Source organism: Maylandia zebra, linkage group LG17 (assembly GCF_041146795.1).
Source record: "Maylandia zebra isolate NMK-2024a linkage group LG17, Mzebra_GT3a, whole genome shotgun sequence".
Classification (NCBI taxonomy): Eukaryota; Metazoa; Chordata; class Actinopteri; order Cichliformes; family Cichlidae; genus Maylandia; species Maylandia zebra.
The window spans coordinates 10,590,661-10,611,323 of record NC_135183.1 but is presented as its reverse complement, the minus strand read 5'-3'; the positions used below and the strand labels follow the sequence as shown (position 1 = coordinate 10,611,323).

The window sequence follows — 20,663 nt, the reverse complement described above, 5'->3', positions numbered from 1 at the left end:
GAGGGGTACGCTGGAGAGAAATATTGTACTGTGTGAATGTGTGATGTGTGTGAACATTTGGTGAGTGAAAGCTTAAAGTGTAACTATATGCGTACCTGCTGCTGCTGTATTTTGGACAAAACCAGTGTGCAGTAGAGTGGCAATTTGTTTCCATCACGTTTCAGTTAAACTCTGTGCTGTTGTGCCTGCAAACAGCCCCACACTAATGACTCTTTTTAAATGCCAGGGTATGAGTATTACTCAGATGATTTTTAGGTTTTCAAAAGAAAAGAAAGGCTGTAAAGATTTTATTGGAAACTGAATTTTTAAAATGTAATCATAAATACTTCATGTTTAAAGTTATGACTGAACGTATTGCATTTCTGAAAATCATTTACCTGAATATGTGTGTTTTGAATTCTCTTTGAAATTGCCCACTAATACAAGTTTGTAATTCCAGAAATTTCTTTTCCCTTTCTTCAAAGTGTATCCAGCATACAAGGAACTTAAATGGACCAAATTATATCTTTGTTGTGCTAGGTTCAGTCGACATTCAAGACGAGTAACCTCAGAAACACATCAAGAAAACAGACGAGATCGAATTTTCTTTCTATTTGGATTTTCTTCCCAACATGTTCTGAAACATTGTCCAGAGTGCCCTCAATTTCACATGTCAAATCTTAAATTGAACCTTGTGAATTAAAAAAAAAATTAATTTCAAAGTAATATTTTCAGTGGGATTAATTCAGTACTTAGACACTTGATTATATTTGAGAAGTAAGTAATCATTTGCTTCTGATTCTGTAGACAGATATCTGCTTGAACATGCAGAGTATGTAGGCAAAGTAATGCAGTGTTTGGTGCTGGAAGCTTTCTAGGTTGCACTTGTCTGTCTGTTATATTCAGGATTTTATTAGTCAACCAAATTTAGCAGGATTGTAGAGTAAAATGAGAACTGCATTGTCAAAAAAGCCATCTCAAAACAGTCTGAAATTCTGACAGTTATATAGCTTTTTTTATATACATTAATGGATATACATGTGGCCCGGTCATGGAATGAAACAGGACACAGGAAATACTCTTTTGTGGGCTTTTTTAATCTCCGACTGTACTCGGAGGAGCACAGTTTTAATTCTGTAGTTTTGAGTGAAACGGCAAAATTTAACTATTCCACTGGCTCAGCCTAAAACTGCCTTTCAGGGTCTGAGACAACAATAACTATCATATGTATGTAGCCCTGGCTATATAAGTAGCTCATTATTTCAATTTGTTCATTAATATTGATAGTTAATTGCAAATGTTTAATGTGTTCAAGAATGTATACCTGCAAAGTATGTGATGTGTGTCAGTTAAATGCACAACCTTTTTATTTGTATTTTGAGGTTTATGTCATTATTTTTGATATGGTATTGATATGTACTACAGCTCCAGTGAACCCTGAAGTAGTCTCAGGTAGAGGGGTGGGAGTAAGTGGGGAGCCGTGTGCACTCTGCAGGAAGCGAGAGAGACGAGAGCTGAACAGTGTCGAGTGAACGCAGAGTTCTTAAGGGCGACAGACGCATTTTCGGGTTGACGGATAATTAACTGGAGTCGAGAACTGTTGTACCCTTCTGTGAGGTAAATGTGGATTTTGTCTGACACTTGTATCCAATGTTATTGTGTAAAACGGATTAGCGCTAACACAGCCGCTAGCACAACTGCTAACATAGCTGCTAGCGTAGCCTAGCATATTCGCTAAGCTCTTGTTCTGCTCTGTTTTTATTTATTAAGCTAATGCTAAGATTGAATGTTATCACATGTGAACTGGCATTTAGTGGAGTTGTGTGATTCAGTAGGAGGAGACGGACGTCTTGCTGGTGTGTCAGAGAGGTCCCTTCTGCTGGTGTGCTGAAGTTATGTGTTCACGTGGGAGCACGTGGAAAGGACGACTGTGAGTGCTGCTGCCGCGGCCTGCTGGTAGCCGTGACCCAGTTTCCCCGCTATCCCCTTGAACTGCCTGGAGGTGTGAGTACTGTTGTTTGCACGTGCTTTTTATTTGTACTGCTTGGCAACAAGTGAAGCGACCATATTGTTTTAGGTCCCAACGCACCCTAGCCACGACTCAGGCCTGCAACGAGGGGTTTGCTAGCAGAAAGACTGTAGCACTTGAGGTGTGTGTGTGTGTGTTTGGTGAGAGTGCGTGTGGGCCCACAATATTATTTGATTATTTTGTTTCTGTTGAGGTAGATACCTTATCATTGTTTAACAAACTTTATTGATTTTACTTATTTTCTTTGTGTTGTTAATTCAGCATTCACTAAAGTGGAGTTAACTTTATAATTGACCTGCTTGTGTGTGATTTATTTCCATGTAGTGTAGTTTTATTACATATTTAATACCATAAGCATTAAAAAGGGAGTATCAATAGGAAAGTAACAACAGGAACCCAGGGCCCCTCTCAATAGAACGTGGGACGGGTGTTACATGTACATGTTAAATTCAAACAGTATAGACAACAGTAGTGACCTGTAAAGAAACAAATACAACAAAAAAAGAGAAAACAAAACAAATAAACACATTGTTTACATCTCACAACTTCGCAGGTCAACTGGCAATAAAGTGCACTGTAAACTCTCTTTTAAACATACATTTCTATGGGAGAACATCATGAACTCACTTCGGTTTCTCCACACAGCTACTGTGCTAGGACAAGTACACACGCAGGAATCACACAGCAAGTGATCTCCCCTCTGAATCAAACAGAAACATACAGAGTTATGCAAAGTGAATAACAGTGTAAACCTAACAACTTTGAAATCTGTTAGGACACTGTCACTACTCACGCCAGCCCGCTCTTCAGTCCCTTTCACAGCACGTGACCATTAAACATGCACCCGTCGCGCGTTAAGAACTCTACACAAATGGTCACAAACATGGAGTCATTGCTAAAGAAACTTAGCTAATTACAGTCTACTACAACACTGGTGACAATATTTTGCAGTATGCTACACTTTTTAGCACATTTACCTCTTGTGTAGCTAGCCACAGAATCTTTTGCAGTCTCTAACTCTCCAGTGCTCCCGCTCACAGCGCTCAGTGTGTGACGCAAACTTGAGTGCATGCGTGCTCTGGCTTACGACGGCTCTTAAAGGGACAGTATACCCCCAAAACGCGAGGTCTAGTCATCACCATGACAACCCTACAACAGACCTCCGGTAGACAGGCAACCAGTCAAAAACACAATCCCCTCTTTTTAAACCCTTTCCATGCATAGTATTAGTTCACTTGGCTACATTCTCCCCTGCTACGAGTCAACGTCCTCGGTGACCCTCTGCTCATCCACCATTCCCCTGAGTTTGGTGGTGTAGAGAACCATACCGGCTAACACCTGGGAGAGTACATCTGGACTGAAGGATACTGCATTGCATGCTGACCTAGGTAGATTAAATGGGTTTGTGTGGACCCCTGCAGTTTCTCTCCTACTCCTGCGTGTAGCAGGTGTGGGTGGACCTGCCTCCGCTTTCCCTTTCTTTCCTTTCCTAGGAGCTGGAACAGGTTTTGCCACCGGTTCTTCACTGGAGAATCCAATGCTTCCTGGTCCAGGTGGAAGGTAAGCTGCTGGCTCCACCTCGAGGTCATCAGGGTAGTCGCTGCTCTCCTGCCCTAGCAGATCCTCACCCATATTTTCAGTTCCATTCTCCAATTGGTTTCCAGGTTCGTCGACCATCGGAACCAAGTTCCCAGGTCCCTGAGCCACTGGCAGCTCCATTGGGTACTGGACCTCCTCCATCAAGGCAAACTCTGGATGCTCAACCTCCATATCAGACACTTGGTGCTCATCTGCAGAACTGACTTCCTGGTCACGTAGCCTTGGCTTGGGTGCAGGTATAGACCCCACGCATGGCCTCAAGTTAGATCTGTGGACTCTTTTCACCGGCCCTCCTTCCAGTGGCACTACTGTGTATGTTGTCCCTTGGATATCAACCACTTTATACACAGGGGCTGCCCAGGCATCTTGAATTTTATTCCTTCCAGGTGGTCGGTAACGGAGATACACAAACTGTCCGATGTCAACAGGTGGACAGAACACCTTTCCTTGCTGCTGAACCACTCTCTCTGTAGCCTTCCGTTCGGCAAATTCTCTGGCTCTGGCATGTGCATCCTGGAGACGCTCCTGATGCACTAATAACCAGTCCAGTTTGTCATCCTTTACTTCTTCCTGGCCCAACAATGCATCAATGGGTAGATGTGGGTGGACCCCAAACAGCAGGTAATGGGGAGAATACCCTGTGGTCGAGTGCGGCGTGACATTGTAAGCATACACCAGCTCTGACAGATGCGCGGGCCAGCGCCGCTTCTTCTCAGGGGGAAGCGTACAGAGGATGTTGTGCAAAGTCCTGTTGAACCTCTCACAATGAGGGTTACCCTGAGGGTGGTGGGGTGTTGTACGAGTTTTCTTGACTCCATACAGTTTGCATAGCTCAGCAATCACTGCGCTTTCAAAATTCCTGCCCTGGTCTGAGTGCAGGCGATCTGGTACCCCATATTTCATGAACCACTCTTTCAGGATAATCTTAGCTGTGGTATCTGCTTTTTGATCTTGTGTGGCAAATGCCTGACTGAACTTGGTGAACACATCAGTCATTACAAGAACGTTTTCACAAACATCTGTAGTCCGCTCAAGGTGGTATAATCAACAGCAACAACTTCAAGTGGGCGGGTAGCCAAAAATGGAGCGTGGGGTGCCTGAACTTTGGGTTGAGGCATCTTTGTATACACACACCTCTGACATTTCTTCACCCAGTGCTCAACATCTTCAAACATGCCCCCCCCACAGAAACATCTTTGTTTCAACAATCCCAGTGTGCGTTCAATTCCCTGGTGTCCCATGTGATCATGCACACTCCTGAGCACTTTTTCTTTAAGGCAGGCAGGTAGTAGCAGCTGATGGCACTGTCCAAGGTGAGCATCCTCAATCACACGGTATAGCAGTCCATCCTTTTCTCTGATCCGAGGCCACTGCTTCAGTAGAGAACGTACTGGTTTAGACAGACCCCCTCTCTCTCTGTAGGTAGGTCTCTTTTGTCTGCTCCAAAACTCTCTCAAGACACCAATTGTTGGGTCTGACACTTGGAAGCGATAGAGTTCCGCATTGGAATAACCAGGCATCATTGGGGTGTTGCCCAGCACAGCCTCACTGACTGCTTCCTCATCTGGTTCAGAGGCCTGCAGCAGTCTGATCCTACAAGCCTCAACTCCAACCATGACAAGATCTGAGTCTAGACTTGTACCTGCCCTTAGCACATTACATATGGCTATAGAGCCATCATATTCTGCATCCTCACTGTCAGGTTCTGCCGTGTCAACTGTTGGTTGCCGAGAGAGGGCATCAGCGGCAGTGTTGCAGCGGCCAGGGCGATACTTAACATCGAAGTCAAACACAGACAGCTGAGCTACCCACCTCTGTTGAATGGCTCCTAAATTAGCAGTGGGCAGGTGGCACAGGGGATTGTTTCCGTTATGATTGTGAACTTGGACCCCAGCAGATAACTCCTAAATTTTTCTGTCACTGCCCACTTTAATTGTTGGGTTTTTCTCTGTATCTATGAAGCGCCTTGAGGCGACTTATGTTGTGATTTGGCGCTATATAAATAAAATTGAATTGAATTGAATTTAACGCTAGGAGTTTGAGCTTCATGCTGCTAAAGTTTCCCCCCTGCTTCTGGGACAGGACAGCGCCTAATCCAAGACTGCTAGCATCCGTTTCCAGCGTGAAAGGGAGACTGAAGTCAGCATAGCCTAGAACAGGGGCACTAGTCAACTTTTCCTTAAGCAACTCAAAAGCTTTTAAGCATTGCGGTGTCCAGGCTGAAGCAAAAAGCTGTTTAGCCCTGACATGACTTACTGTATCTCCTTAACACAGACATTCACTACATCATGGAGTGGCCCCGCAGTTTGGGAAAAGCCCTCAATGAATCTCCTATAGTAGCTGCAAAATCCTAAAAAGGACCTTAGCTCTTTCACAGTACTAGGGATGGGCCATTTTTCCACAGTGCTTATCTTGCCAGGATCTGTGCTTTTTCCCTGAGCCGACACTTCATGACCGAGAAACTTGACCTTGGGCTGGAGAAAATGGCACTTTTCAACCTTAACCTTCAGCCCCGTATCCGTCAGCCTTTTCAAAACGGTCTCCAGTCTCACAATGTGATCCTGGAATGTTGATAAAAACACAAGCAGATCATCCAAGTAGATCAACACAATCTGAAAGACCAAATCACTCATTGTGGCCTGCATAAGATGTTGAAACGTCGCGGGGGCATTACATAACCCTAAAGGCATCCTTGAGTATTCATACAGGCCAAATGGTGTGGTAAATGCTGTTTTGTCTCTGTCTTTCTCATGTATCACTACCTGATGGTAGCCACTGGCAAGATCTATGATTGAGAAGAACTCTGCACCACTCAAGGCATCCAGGCTCTCCGCAATGCGAGGGAGTGGAAATGCATCACGCCTGGTCTTCGCATTTAGTCTGCAGTAGTCTACACACAGTCTAAGACTCCCATCTGACTTGCTTACCAGAACAACTGGTGAAGCATAGGAACTCAAACTCTCCTGAATCACCCCCTTTCTCAACAGTTCAGAAATGTGCTCCCTGACCTCTTTGTACTGATTTGGTGGAATGCGCCTGTATGGCTGAGAGACAGGGGCTTCATCTACAACAGGAATTTCATGCTTCACACGATCAGTGTACCCCAAATCCTCATCATGAAGTGCAAAAACATCCGCATACCTTTTCAAAAGAGTTCTGACCTCGACCTGTTGTCCTGGTGTGCCACCTACAGTATGTGTAATCTTCCCAATAAGTCCTGTACGCAGCTGTTGGCCCCCTGACAGTCCTTTTGGTTAAGAGTCACCTCCTCGTGGTTGGCAGATATGCGCTCAAATTTCACCTCGCATGGGTCACCCTCAATGCAGCGGCCAGGACTAATAATGCCTAGTCTAGCCTTAGGTGGAAGCCAGATATCCTCCTGTGAGATGTTCATCACCTGTACTGGGAATACCAGGCTGTTAGTTGACACTAGAGTTGGGATCACCAATAAGCCACCTGGGAGCTGAACATTCCCTGGTTCAACCAATGCGCTACCAAACTGCTTGCCATGGCCCCTTGCATAGACAGTGGTCAGGGATGAGGCAGGCACCCGCACTTTGTGTTTGCTTGCAACACGGGCAGTAGACACCTTTTCCACAAGCTCAGCAGCTTGTACGCAGTGGCAGGCCTTCCTCCAGCTGGACTCCAGCTCTCCCCCTAGAGTGGTGTCAAACTCTGAGAGTACTAACTGCCTACATCGTTTTGCAATGTTCATCCCTATAATGCCATGGGATGACGAATCCAACCATTTGGGATTGTCTCTTTCTGCTTTATCATCTTTGATTATAAGAAAACCACATTCAGGTATAGTGAGCCCCATGACCTGTACATCTAACTCTACATAGCCTAAATAGGGCAGCGGCAACTGGTTGGCTGCTGTGATTTTAAGCCACTTGGCAGTACAGTGCGTATCTTCATCTTCACCCTGGAGATGATTTCTGAAAAAGCTTTCTGTCAAAGTGCTTACATTACTTCCTGTGTCAAGCAGACATCTAAGGGATACACCACCTATCTGGATATCTACTTCAGGGCACTGACCAACAGCATGTTCTAGAAAATGTTCCTTGGTTAGAGCTTCCTTTGAGCCTTCTGACTTGCCTCGCATTGCCCGGCTCATAGCAATGGTGGGTGCTCGTTAGCGGTGAACTGGGCATGGTTGCAGACTGGCTCGTAGGTTGTCGGGGTGCATTACAGTGTCTGGCCATATGTCCCACCCCTTCACATCGGAGACAAATAGGCTGACCCTCTCTAGTGTACTTAGGCTTGGGCTTAGCTTTAACACCTCTACTGTCTTCAGAACTGGCAGTCTGTCTTGTGAGCTCCCTCACTGCATTAGTTAACTCCCCTATGGCTTTACCCTGTTGTGTGATTATTTTAACCATCTCTTGCAGAGCCATGGTAAACTCTGTCTGTACATCACTGGTGGAGGTTGTCTTTTCACAGCTTTTATCTGGCCTGTCACTCACTATATTTCTATGTCTGGCTACATTAGTGCTGCGTGGACGATCTTCCATAGTCCACATGATTGCCTCCTCTCAAACATCAAAGAGACTACACTCAGGCTTGTCCCTAGTGAGCCTACGTAGTTCATGCCGAAGATTTGGGGCATGCACACCTTCAATGAATTGATCCCAAAGTGCGTAGTATTAGTTCACTTGGCTACATACATTAATCAGCTTTTTTGAAGAATGGATCGATGGACCAGGAAGTGAGCTATCTGCTGAAACGCCCCCCCAAAATATGCATCTGCATCTGATGGAGCTGCTTCAAAGTTTCAAATTATTGTAGTGTTACTTTGCTACTACAGTTTTCAGACACAGGTTCGAGACGGTACATTTTTATGTAACAGGAACCCTGTTTCAAATTCTCTGCACACCTAAAATTGTGTGAATGAAATCAGAGCATGGGTTATGTTGGAAAATGAGGACAATGCACATTCATACAGTAGCAGCTCTTCAATGCAAAAGTAGGTAAACTCTGAAGTACAACTTTTGTTTTATTCTAAACAGGACCATCATTAAAAAATTGGCGGGATGTTGTAATAAATAAGAGTCGAATCAGGCAATCGAGACCATAAACTGAGCCGAATTTGATGTGGAATGGGCCGGACTGCTCTGCCGGACTCCAGATCTACTACCCCGAGTGAGTCGTGTAATCCCAGAGAAACTACAGAGGAATTGGATTTCAGTGCTAGAGGTGCTCAAACAATGAGGTGTTTGGAAAATAATATGGACAAACTTGGTGTGTTGATTAAGACCGTCAAAGTCAATGTTGCCTGATGCGCATCACTGAGTGTTGCCATAGTGACACTTCTGACCACAGCATGAACATACCTGGCTTCGGGACTTTTTTGGGGGGCGACTGGCATGTTAAACTAAGTGGTAAGAAACTTGGAGCAACTGCAAAGAAATGATTGACAAGTGGTGACATCCTGGATACGTTACTGTGAAAAAATTTCTTTGGCCTGAATATTGAACTGCTAGCTGTAGAATGTGTCTCTTACTTCCTGAAGTGATATTCATTGCTGTTTGAATCCAGCTGAACTAAGCAAAAATATTATTTAATTTTTTTATTTATACATCTTAGTGATGTCTAAAAATACATTTTCATTTTTTTAAATAGATTTTCAGTCTGTGTTGTGATACTGTTTTCAGCATGTCTTCCATTTTCCATTCATTGGAAAATGAAATATATATTGGAGTTTATGGTAATTAATAATAACTTTGTTTTGATTGTCACACTTTACAAATCCATCCAGTGGGAGAGATTTGACCCTTTAGCTAGCTGGCTGCATGCTCAGCACCCTTGATCTATGCCATTGCATCAGAGGCAGTCAGATCTGTTGCACTATGGGGACTTTAGCGGCATGTTTTTGTGGAGCTTTGCCCGAATATTAACAAGATTGATTCACCTGCATCCCCACCTGCCCCAAGTTACAAAGCTCATTGGAGACAAAGAGAAGGACTAAAGGAAGAAACCAGTGCAGCAGCTGGGGAAACCTGCATGCAGTTCTCCGAGAAGACAATAGCGTTTCACTCAATGGCGTTTATGTTCAGTGTAGGTGAAGTGCTGATTGGTTAAAAAACAAAAACATACAAAACATCAAAGACAAAAAAGCTGAGATGATTTTTTTAACACTTGGTTTTACTCGTCTACAAAGGCATTATTTCCCCATCATATTTCCCCTTGGTGTTCTCCAAGGCAGGTGATTAGCTCAGGGAACACATCAACACAATCACAAACAAATGGAGCCCATATTAGAAGAAGTTTGTTGCACATATTTTTGACACTGCCCCCCATGTGGCAGTACAACTAGAGCTAGGTGTGGGACCCCAAAGGTTTGTCTCACCCCTAAGGACTAACAACCTTCAGACTCACTCAGGTTATCTTCGACTCTCCCTGTCTGCTAAATCGCTAGAATACTGAAACCTCGTTAGATCCTGTGCCGTGATCGTTTAATTCGTTCACCTCCTTGGCATGTCTTCTTATTATCAGATTGAATAATGATGCTGAAGTGTTATAAACATAGCTGTTATAAGGAAACATGATGTTAAAGAACTCAGGTGAGTTTGTTTGTCAATGTGAGAAGGATAATAAATCACAGGCAACTGCAAAAATGTTAAGAAAAAGAATAACTCATTTCAGCTGTCCCGCAGAGAGGTGTGCTTGCAAATGAGATTCCATTAATAGTTGGTCTTGTATTTGTATTTGACCATTCATCTTCGTAAACAAGACAAAAACACCTCTTGCCCATAAAAGCTACCTGCCATGCAGTCACTAATTTGGAGTTAAGCACCTTTTTCATACTAATGCAAACTCTGCCTACAGAGAAGAGGATAATTACATATGCATGAAGACCAACAGAGAGATTACTCCCACCACACATAGCCTAACTACCGCCATGCACACACACATGTGCATTTCAGATTCACTTTGACAGCTGTCTCATCTCTCTGCATGATGAATGTAAATTAAAGAATTAGCACACGCAAAGAGCAAAACACCCAAACAGACACATGTGCCACACACACGTGCACGCTTCCCTCGCCCAAATGGTCACTCCAAGCTACAGAGCTGTGAAACGCCGAGGCCACAGAGCATTAGTCCGAGGGATTCAGACTTCCCAGCTGAGCTTTTAACATGAGGAACAACGGCCCACAGCCACTGCATATGATGCCATGTGCCAGAGAGACAGACAGGCAGAGGGGAAGACAGAAAGGAAGCCAGAGCGAGACAGAGCAGACGCAGAGACACAGCTCCCCACAGTGGAGCTGTATTGTACCATCTACAAAACACCATAGGAAACATAAAAAAAAAAAGATATAAAAGCGTCAACACCAGCAGAGAGCTTTATTTACCCTACCTGCAACTCAGGTTTTCACTCCTGATCCTCACAGCAGCTGCAATAGTTCTGTTATGCCATCTTTTAATGCTCCGCATGGGTGTTATTTATCGCTTCACAGCAGAATTGCATTAAAATAGGCAAAAAAATAAATAAACCTTTGTAGGCTGTGAGGGCTTCTGAGATGTACTTTCATGGCCTGCGGCAACGAGATTCTCCCCTCCAGACGCACAAACAGAGAAATTATATTTTTTCCTATCTGTGTGTTGCTTCCTGTTTTTGTCACTGTCTTGACTTTTTTACATCACACCCAAAGCCGCGTGTATTTCCAACAGCGCTCTGGATAGGCCGTGCCCCGTGAGCATTCTGTCAAACGTAATGTAATTAGAGAATAGGGGTGACACAGCCAAACAGGGGTGAGGAAGGCTAATCAACTCTCTGTGTTGCTCTCCATCTGTAATCAGAGGGACAACAAGTGCGAGACAGATGCAGAGGGAGATTAAATTGATTAGAAATTAAAATCCCAGACCATTTATGTTCTAAGAGAAGTTAATTACAATTAAATTGTTCACTTATGCAGATTTTGAATTCATTTCCCCAGCCTCTGCCTCCATTTTTCCATCTCCCTGACTTCATCTGAGCTCAAACTTTGTCAAAAGGCAGATACTGTGCAAAGCTATGCACACACCTGAGCATTCGTCCTACGTTTCATTGTTAAACAGCTCGCATTTGCAACATGATTCTGCCATAACAGCATTCCTGAGAGGACTTTTCGCCCAGCGTTGACGAAAACGTCTTCGTCGACTCCAAGGATTTTCTGCTATTCAGTCAAAAGAGCATTAGCGAGGCCAGACTCGGCTCGCAGCCAGCATCCCTGTTCATCCCAAAGGTGTTGAATAGAGTGAGGTCGAGACTGTAAGCAGTGGAGTCAAGTTCTTCGACACTATCCCGGATTGGCAGCTTCTTCATGAAGACAGACTGGAGCTCGGGATGATGTCTTGTTAAAACACAAAATGCACTTTTCCAAACTGCTGCCACAAACTTGGAAACCCACTGTTAACTTAGTAAAACAGAACTTCATGCCCTGACATAAAAAAATCCTCTAACACTCCAGGAAATACAACCTCCAGCCAGTGATGTATTTTGGCCTTTCGCAGTTATTTACAGTCACATCAAGCAATTAAACATTATTACATGTGGTTATACTGTGCACTACTGATGAGCATGATGCCATTAGCTGTTCCCAGAAACATCATTTGTCTGTGTTATTTATACTGCAGCATAAGCTGCAACAGCTTCATGCGACAGTTCTGTTTAAAATATTAGAGTTATAGCCTCCTCATTCTGAAGGCATTTCTGTTAATTATAATACAGCAGCATTTCCTACATCTTCATGTCTATTTCTGTTGTTCTTAATGGCATTCTTAAAATAAACACAGTGTTTTGTATTTGTATTTATTTCTAAATATATCTGAAAAGGAGTTTTTCTGGTCTCCCTGATTGTCTCGTGGATTTGGGTGTAAATAATGTAAAAAAAAAGAAGAAGAAGAAGAAGAAGAAGAAGAAGTCCAAATCATTTCAAATGTTTGCTTTTGCTTTAAAGCAAATGTGCCAATAAGAGGACTGTGCAAAAAGATTTCTTTAAAGGTTGCTTCCATGGAGCCAGACTTTCCTGTTGTTTCTATGATCTTGAGCAATAGTTCTTGACCTATAAATCATTCAAGCGTAAAAAAGGCACCTGACAGGGTTATGTCTACACATAGCAGCAGACAAAAGAACCAATTTTAAATTGTATCTCTAAAAATTTCAGGAAACTGGACAAGTGGATGACAAAAGAAAAAGTGGCAGGCTTACAAAAGTATCTACAGCAGGTGAACGGTATCTGAAAGCCTTGTCTTTACAAAACAGAAATCCAGAAACACCTGACACAGGACATTTGAGGGATACATCTGGCCTTTCAGTTAATCCATCTACTGTTCACTGAAGCCTCCTTGGAAATAGTCTCAATGGATATGTGGCTGTCAAGAAACCATCTTCAGGAAGTGAAACAGGGAGGAAAGGCTGGGCCATACAAAATTACACAAGAACTGAATAGAAAATCAGCAGCAACAAGTCGGTGATGAATGCTAATTTGAAATTTTTGGTTAAACTCACAGTCAATATGTACAGAGAGGGTCAGGGGAGAGGTATAACAGTAATACCTCTGTAAGTGTGTCCATCCTGTAAACACAGTTGAGGCTCTGTCTTGATTTGGGGCTACATTTGAGGCAGTGGGGTTGGGACTCTTTGAAAATTCATAGAATTATTAAAACATAAAAGTGCCGTCAGATTTTGATCCAGAAACTCTGTTTTTTATTGTATAAACTACATTTTCTTGTACATGCTTCAATAAATCTTTCCACCCATTTTCCAACAAAATAAAAAGGCATGAGGTGTGGCTCAAGACTTTTGCACGCTGGATACCAAAGTTAAATTACCTGTGTATGTAGTTTTAAATAGCTTGTTGTGATCCAAGGGTGTTATTAGGCTGGATGTGGGCCTCCCGTGGCCTTCATCTACCAAATTACTGGCATCTTACGTTAATGGTTTATGCAAATGAATATGGGTATGTACAGTTCAATTACCTGGCTCTTATAAGCAAAGGTGGGTTATTTAGGACGGACCTTGATGAATAAATTCTAAGCAGATGTTCTCTCCATGCAAAACTGTTATATTCCCATTGTTCAATATGTGCCCTGTGAGCAAGCATGAGAGACCTGTCCTTCAGCAGCTCATACATAGTCAAAACAGTTGTTTGTGTTGTCTGGGCAAGAAAGACGTCACCAGTAAGTGAAAGCTTTAAATATAGACATTTATTTGTGTTTTGTAAAATATAAAATAATGTACTGGAGTTTAACGTAATTGAAATACATTTCACAGAAGCGTCTTGTTTCATTTAATTAAGCCAAGGTTATCTACTTAGGGCGAGGGCTTTTATTTCACTGAATCCCAGAGTACGGCATGTTAGTTGTTCTTAATTGTAGTCAGTAGACATAATTTGCATTACACTGGCCTGGACTTTGAGTGGAATCAATGATTATCTGATTGCTTTGGTGTAACAAAAGAATTTGTACATACAAGACTGCTGTATTACTATCTTTAAAAGAGGCACATGATAGCAAGAAGTTGCATATTTACACATGCAGCAGGCAGAGACTAACAGTAGCATTCACTCAACCCTCTGTCTCTTTTTTCTATGTTTCAGTCTGGGGGACTATATCTTGCTCTCAAGCAGCTACATGTAGTTCTGTATTCACCTGCTAGCTTTCAATTTTGTTAATGTGAAACATGGAGATGTACCAATGTCACCTTGGGACAAAATCACCATTATTACCATTATTATTATTCATAGTAATAATAATAATGGATTGCATTTATACAGCGCTTTTCGGAGCCCTCAAAGCGCTTTATAATTCTACTATTCATTCACTCTCACATTCACGCACTGGTGGAGGCAAGCTACAGTTGCAGTAGTGGTAGTACTGCATGAAAATCTAGAATGTACCAACATGAACATAACACTTTATAACAACGATCAAATTTTTAGCTAATTTAATTTATTATAAAATCATCCTATTGTCAACATATGATTAAATGTTTATATTTACGAATCACTTTTTCTACAATTTAAGTGATAAATAAATGATTTTTTGAAATGTAAAAGGCATTCGCAATTATAATCGGACAGAATGAATACATGTAACTTGCACTTGATGTGGCGGTTGTGAGACTAACTCATTTTTAATATAAATTATTACTTTTAGAACCCGAGTCTTACCAAGCAATGTATAACATATAAATAAGAGTGAAACTAAAAGAGGAGTAAATCTGAACACAAGCTAGTCTCAGTGTTTACGGTTAATGAATTATACCATTGCCAATTGGGCTCTCTATATGTTCTTTAAAACCAGTACTATATAACTGTCCATTTTAACTTTATAGTAAAAATATTTATAGCTCAAATATAAGTCTAGAGTATGGCATATAAGTATAAACATCAACTTTACAAGAACCGTCCATGTGAAACAGGCGTAGTTTATAAGCCAATCATAAACCAGGCAATAACACATAACACCTGGTGTCATCATGCCATACTATGAAAATAATATAGAAAAACAGCCACAGTGACCTGTGTTAATGTCTGAAATCCACTCTGCCTCCTCAGAAGTGTCTGAGGTAATATGCTTATTGTAGATTTACAAAGTGGAGCTGGAGATACAGCTGCATCTGGGTCACTCTTAAATATAACCACTCCATCTCATCTCATTGTCAGCCAGGCTTGGAAAATCACTCTGTTGCTCTTTATCTGAACCTTTGATCTCCACACACTGAACTTGCTCAGCAACCTTAAAGCGTAAACATTATCAGTCCGGTATAGACCGGATTTGTAAACCTGCTTGGCAATCTTTTTCACTTATACCTGCAGAGTGTGTTGACCAAGTTTATATGTATAAAATTATATTTCAAAAATGATGTTGCATAAGATTTTACAAGTAAACTTAAGACAAAGACTGTGGGCCATGAGGAAAAGGCAAGCGATATGTATAATGGTGGGAAAGGCAAAAAGAAAAAGCAGTTTTCCATCACGGTGATAGTGATAGGTTGGCAGATACAGGGATGAAAACTGCTCAGAGTGCGTATGTGACAGGTTTGCGGTGGGAACGTCATACTCGCAGCATCTCCAGTGAGGTCATTACAGATGCAAATCCCAGTCGCAGCGGTGTTTTATGACATCTGTTCTTGTTCTCCGGGTTGGCCCCGGCAAGCGTCCCATCGAGGACTTGCAAATCAAGACAGAAAACGAGAGATGGGCGGACAGGTAGGCCCGCTCAGCTGTCAGCGCTGTCCCCCGTTTCCCTTCTTTTCCTCTCCACTTCTTTCCTACTGATCACAGCTCTGCCATTTGTGCTGCCATCAGTCATTTTCATTGCCCCATCCCTCTCCATGTCTTTCTCTCTCCGTGTTAGATGAGGACATTACACCCCAACCTCTGCCTGATACTTCAGCATCTGCCTCTTTCTGCCAATGGTTTTCTCCAAGGAGTTTGATGTTTCAGAGTGAACTGGGTCAACGAGCTTCCTATTCCCTATACAGATGCCTGCTTCATGCAAGGGAAAGAGACCGCGATAGTTATGAGGTGACAAGCCTGTAAGAACACACCTACAGCATAGTTAGCTGCCTAAATCATAAAACGAGGTTGAGTCAGTAAAGGCAGAGTGACATTTAACTAACTCACAGCCATCTAAGAAATAAATTTGTACTTTCCCGCTCAGTGCAAACATTCAGTAAAGTTTTGTCAGCCAGAAAGTAAGTTAGGTTTGAAGGTCAGGAGAATGGATGATGGGGATAATATAGTGAATAATTAAAAGTGTAGGAGGCCACTCACAAACAAAGGCATGCTGATTAGACAGTCGCAACACAGGAACGTTGCGGAGGATTTGCCATTTAAATAACAAATATACAAACACTGGGCTGCCCAATTAGTTGTTCAGGATGAAACATAAAGGAGGATAACTCAAACAACTCATGTACACATTCTTACTTAGGAGTGTTTCCATGGTGAAAGTAAAAAACTGCCCAACTTTCAACCAGAACACTGGTTTAAGTTTCATCTAGGACTGGCTTTCATTCCTGTTGAGTGAATATTAGGCAGCAAATCTACTTGTTAGCCGGTGAAATCAACTGGTAAAGTCCCAGTCATGCAGGCCTAAAGACTGGTCAGTCACCCTCCCAGTAACCACCAGTCATAAGAATGTGTATTACTTGAGCAGTTGGCATGTAGCACCACAGTGCACGAGGTCCGGAGCTCTGCAGTGAAAACCTCTTTGTGATTGTTTTGTTTGTTAGCAGGTTGCCTGTAGTTTGAGTGACACACCAATTATACAGTCCAGATCAAAAGCTTAAGACCACTTGAAAAATGGCAAAAAATCAGATTTTGCATGGTTGGATCTTAAAAAGGGTCCAAGTAGAGCTTCAACATGCAACAAGAAGAAATGGGAGTGAGACAAAACATTTGTTTTGAGCATGCAATTTATTGAAAACTCTTAAACTGAAACAGGCTGATTTACAGCTGATCAAAACTTTAAGACGTGTCTTTAAAAGGTCACATCTGTGCAAAAATGTGGATTCATTGTCATTTTCTGTCAGGTAGTCACACTGTCATGACGTTCTGATGGTAAAGGCAAAAAACTTTCCCCTTTTGAACATGGTCGGGTTGTTGAACTGCATAAGCAGGGTCTCTCGCAGCACACCATCGCTGCTCAGGTGGGAGGCAGTAAGACAGTCATTTGGAATTTCTTAAATGATCCTGATGGTTATGGAACAAAAAAGTCAAGTAGAAGACCCCAAAATATTTCACCAGCACTGAGCTCTAGGGTCCAATTGGCTGTCCGTCAAGACACTGGGCGATCCTTGACCCAAATTAAGGCCGTTACTGGTGCCAACTGCAGCCCCTTTACAATCAGACGGCATCTGACATTGATGGGCTTCAAAACCATTTTACTTCTTTTATAACATTTAGGTCCAATCAAGAGAGTGTCTCCTGAATTAAATCCTTAATCAACAAATCAGCAAAATCAGCTCTCCTATAAGAACAACTCACAGTTGATACCAATAAAATAACAAAGTGGATTCAAAGTATTACAAAATACTGCAAAAAAAGGAAAAGTGTATGATATTCTGTCACTAGCAGTGATTGCTGTTTTTGTTGCTTTTTTTGGTTGAATATTATGTTGCTATAGCAACAACTAGTCACACAGATCTACAGTAATTATACTCACACATTGTGAAATTTGCCATTTTGTCAGACAGCAAATGCACTTAAAGCATTACCTTCTGGGTTTCTTTTTATTTTAACCATTCCTAAACAACTAGGAATGATATTTACTGCTGTCATTAGTGTCCCTCCTTTGCCTAAGGCCTTAATGCTGATCCCTTTCTATTATACTGGCTCATTTGTACAATTTTCTATATCCAATTGTGGCTCACAAACTCTCAGACCTCCTGTTTCCTATTTCTGAATTTGGCCAGTGTTCTTCTGACAGTTTCACAATTGCTTCCATGAGAAAATACATAAAGCAAATTTTACTGGGTCACTGAAAAGCGTAACACCTACTGCTACAAATAGTGAGGACATGTTCATCTCACTAAATAGCATTAATGATTATCTTAGCCATTTTTTAGTATGAGCAAAGAAAATGTTTGCGCTTTATTGTTAAATCAACAGATTTCTCACATCGGTTGCATGGCAGTCTCGAAGGGCCAAAATCTTAGCCAAACAGGTATGCAGCAGCAGGGAGGAGTTAGGAACTAATGATTTGCTTGAGGTCTATCTTTCTTTCTCAGTTTAAATGATTCACATTTCTAAATGTCTATAAACGCTAGCTTGAGAAACACATCTGTGGAAAGCAACAAAATGTGGGCTTTTGGTGCCAAAGTCCTGTGGCTTCGCTTCTGTTTAAGTTAAAAACTGACGAGTGAAAAGTGACATTTCTGTCAACCCTGGGAACGCCTGTAGCGCAGCTCAACATGCACAGACTTGTACCTGTAAAGTAAGTCAGAGGAAGAAAGAGAAGCCCGACAAGGAGGACACTTATCTGCACAACGGCAGAAAAATACTTTTCGGCAACAGAAAACACATGTTGTAAGTATGAGCTTCAAATTGGCTTCACGCTTCAAGACAAAGAGGTTGTCTGTCAGTGAGCTTTTTGTTACTGTTGAATATTCTCACTGTTTTACTTCCCCTCCGGTCTGCTTTGTTCTTCGGTAATGACTGAGTTTCTCTGATCTCGCCCATACAGAAAACATGTTGCTAAAATAAAACTGGAATGTGTTTTGCGGATGGTTTTCTCTTGTCTGCGAGTTGGAGAACAAGTATTTCTGATGGGGCTCCTGTGATCTGTGCCGTTTTTATTGGAACTTTCTTCCTTTGTGTTTCTCAGTATGCCTGCAGCTCTCTTTCCCTTCACTCTTTCCCTCCCAAAGAAAACATGAAAAAGGGCCAAAGACGAGCGAGAATACTTTGAGCTGAATGTGCTCTCTGTTCTATATGATGCACTCCAAAAACTGAGTGCCTGCATTAGGATAGCCTTTCTTCTGATGCCTTGTCCTGTACTTCTGAAGACCTGCTTGATAATGGTCATGAAACTGCAAACAGAACTTAAAGATGTCACAGCCTTAGACTGAGTTTTGTTTTGTTATGAATAATTTTAGGAATTGAATGATTTAGAGCAACAGTGCTTGGACAAGTGAGCTTTTTACACAATTATCTAACAGAAATATGTGCCAAAGCTGTCAGTTTGCACCTTCCTATTAATCTCTTATATGGCATTTTCTTCCTTCAGCATCTTGTCAACACCATAAAAAAGCAAAAGGGTTTGAAAAAGTAAAGACAGCTTCTCATATTGGATGTGCTATATGCATCTGCAAGCTACTTTGAGACCCACCTCCACCCTCATCTCTCGTCTCTTCTTCTTCTGGATGTTTAGCATCAATATCAACACAAGCAGGTCTGTCTTTGCCTCCTCCAGCTAACACACAGCTTTACACTGCACGGCTCCAGACACAGGGACACAGTGCCTCCCCTCACTAACAGCTGAAGTAGTTAACATTCATAACACTATACTACATCGTAATAAAGACTAGCAATGATAGTTAGATAAAAGAAGAATAACTACAGGTCAGAGATGGGATATTAAGCCATGACAGAGCAGATTATGGACATGTAGAGAATCCGTCAGGTTGCTGTCTGTGCACGGCAGCCGGGGAACTGTAGCTGAACTGAGCAGAGGGTTCAGAGTTTGGAGAACTAATCTGAGTAAATAAATAGTAACATCTAGAGCACAGCAGTGCAATCAGACAGACCTCAGGCCTGAAAAGCAGAGCTAAGGATGCAAAGAAATGCAGACTGTGAGTGAGTGATCTGTGGGGTTTTTTGTGTGTGTGTGTCTCTTTTGCATTTTCCATACTGCTCTTCCACAATAATTAAATCATTGAGATTCCAGGTATTGTGTTGTTTCTTGTATCCTTTGTTTATTAGTAGGTTTTAAAATGTGTTATCTTCACGATTCGTGATGATCAAAATAATTTCTAAAACAAATGCACCTTTTATATTGAGTCCTAAATACTTACTTTGTAAAAAAGTTACTTTTCATAGGGGAAATTAGTTGTTAATTAACAAGTAAACTTTGTCAGCATTTGACTTTGTCGTTATTTCTTCTGTTGTTGAACGATGGGGTCAAAATCTTTCCCATCATATCAAAAAATGGTTTCCAGGATTTTCCCCTTATCGAGTCAACCTTAATGCACATTAAAGGACAAGGCGGCGTGGTCTTCCCTTACATTTTTCACTTATTTGAATGGAACGGAATTAACCTAATTTAATTTAAAAGAAGAAAAGGTTCTCTAGTTCATATGCTTACCTTCATCAGGGCATTAATTTGCAGCTAAATGTTTCATAGAATTGAGCAAAAGCAGATGTTAATCTGTTAACTAGAATCTGATAGAAAAATATGGGGGAAATCTGCTAGTTTGCAAGCAACACAAGTCTCCAGCATCTGTCTGTTATGCTCAGTCATTTGGGCAGCTGTCACAGCAGAAAAGTGTGTGACACTAACTCTGCAATGTTGGCTTGCCGCAGCAGGCTGGACTCTGCTGCCTGGAGCAGTCTTGCACCAG

General features: G+C 42.0%; 1 non-coding gene across 5 annotated transcripts in view; it reads left to right on the top strand.

Moving 5' to 3' along the window:
* The first annotated feature begins 1,217 nt into the window (after positions 1-1,217).
* The window catches only part of LOC101465330 (uncharacterized), a 34,770-nt gene continuing 15,324 nt past the window's right edge, over positions 1,218-20,663 (top strand). The window contains exons 1-2 of one of the 5 annotated variants that reach the window (XR_013093766.1): positions 1,218-1,596; positions 1,815-1,983. This is a non-coding gene — a transcript (uncharacterized LOC101465330). Of the gene's footprint in view, positions 1,597-1,811; positions 1,984-18,331; positions 18,631-19,330; positions 19,496-20,663 lie in introns of those variants that run through there. The other 4 variants (XR_013093763.1, XR_013093764.1, XR_013093765.1 and 1 more) reach the window with 4 other exon arrangements.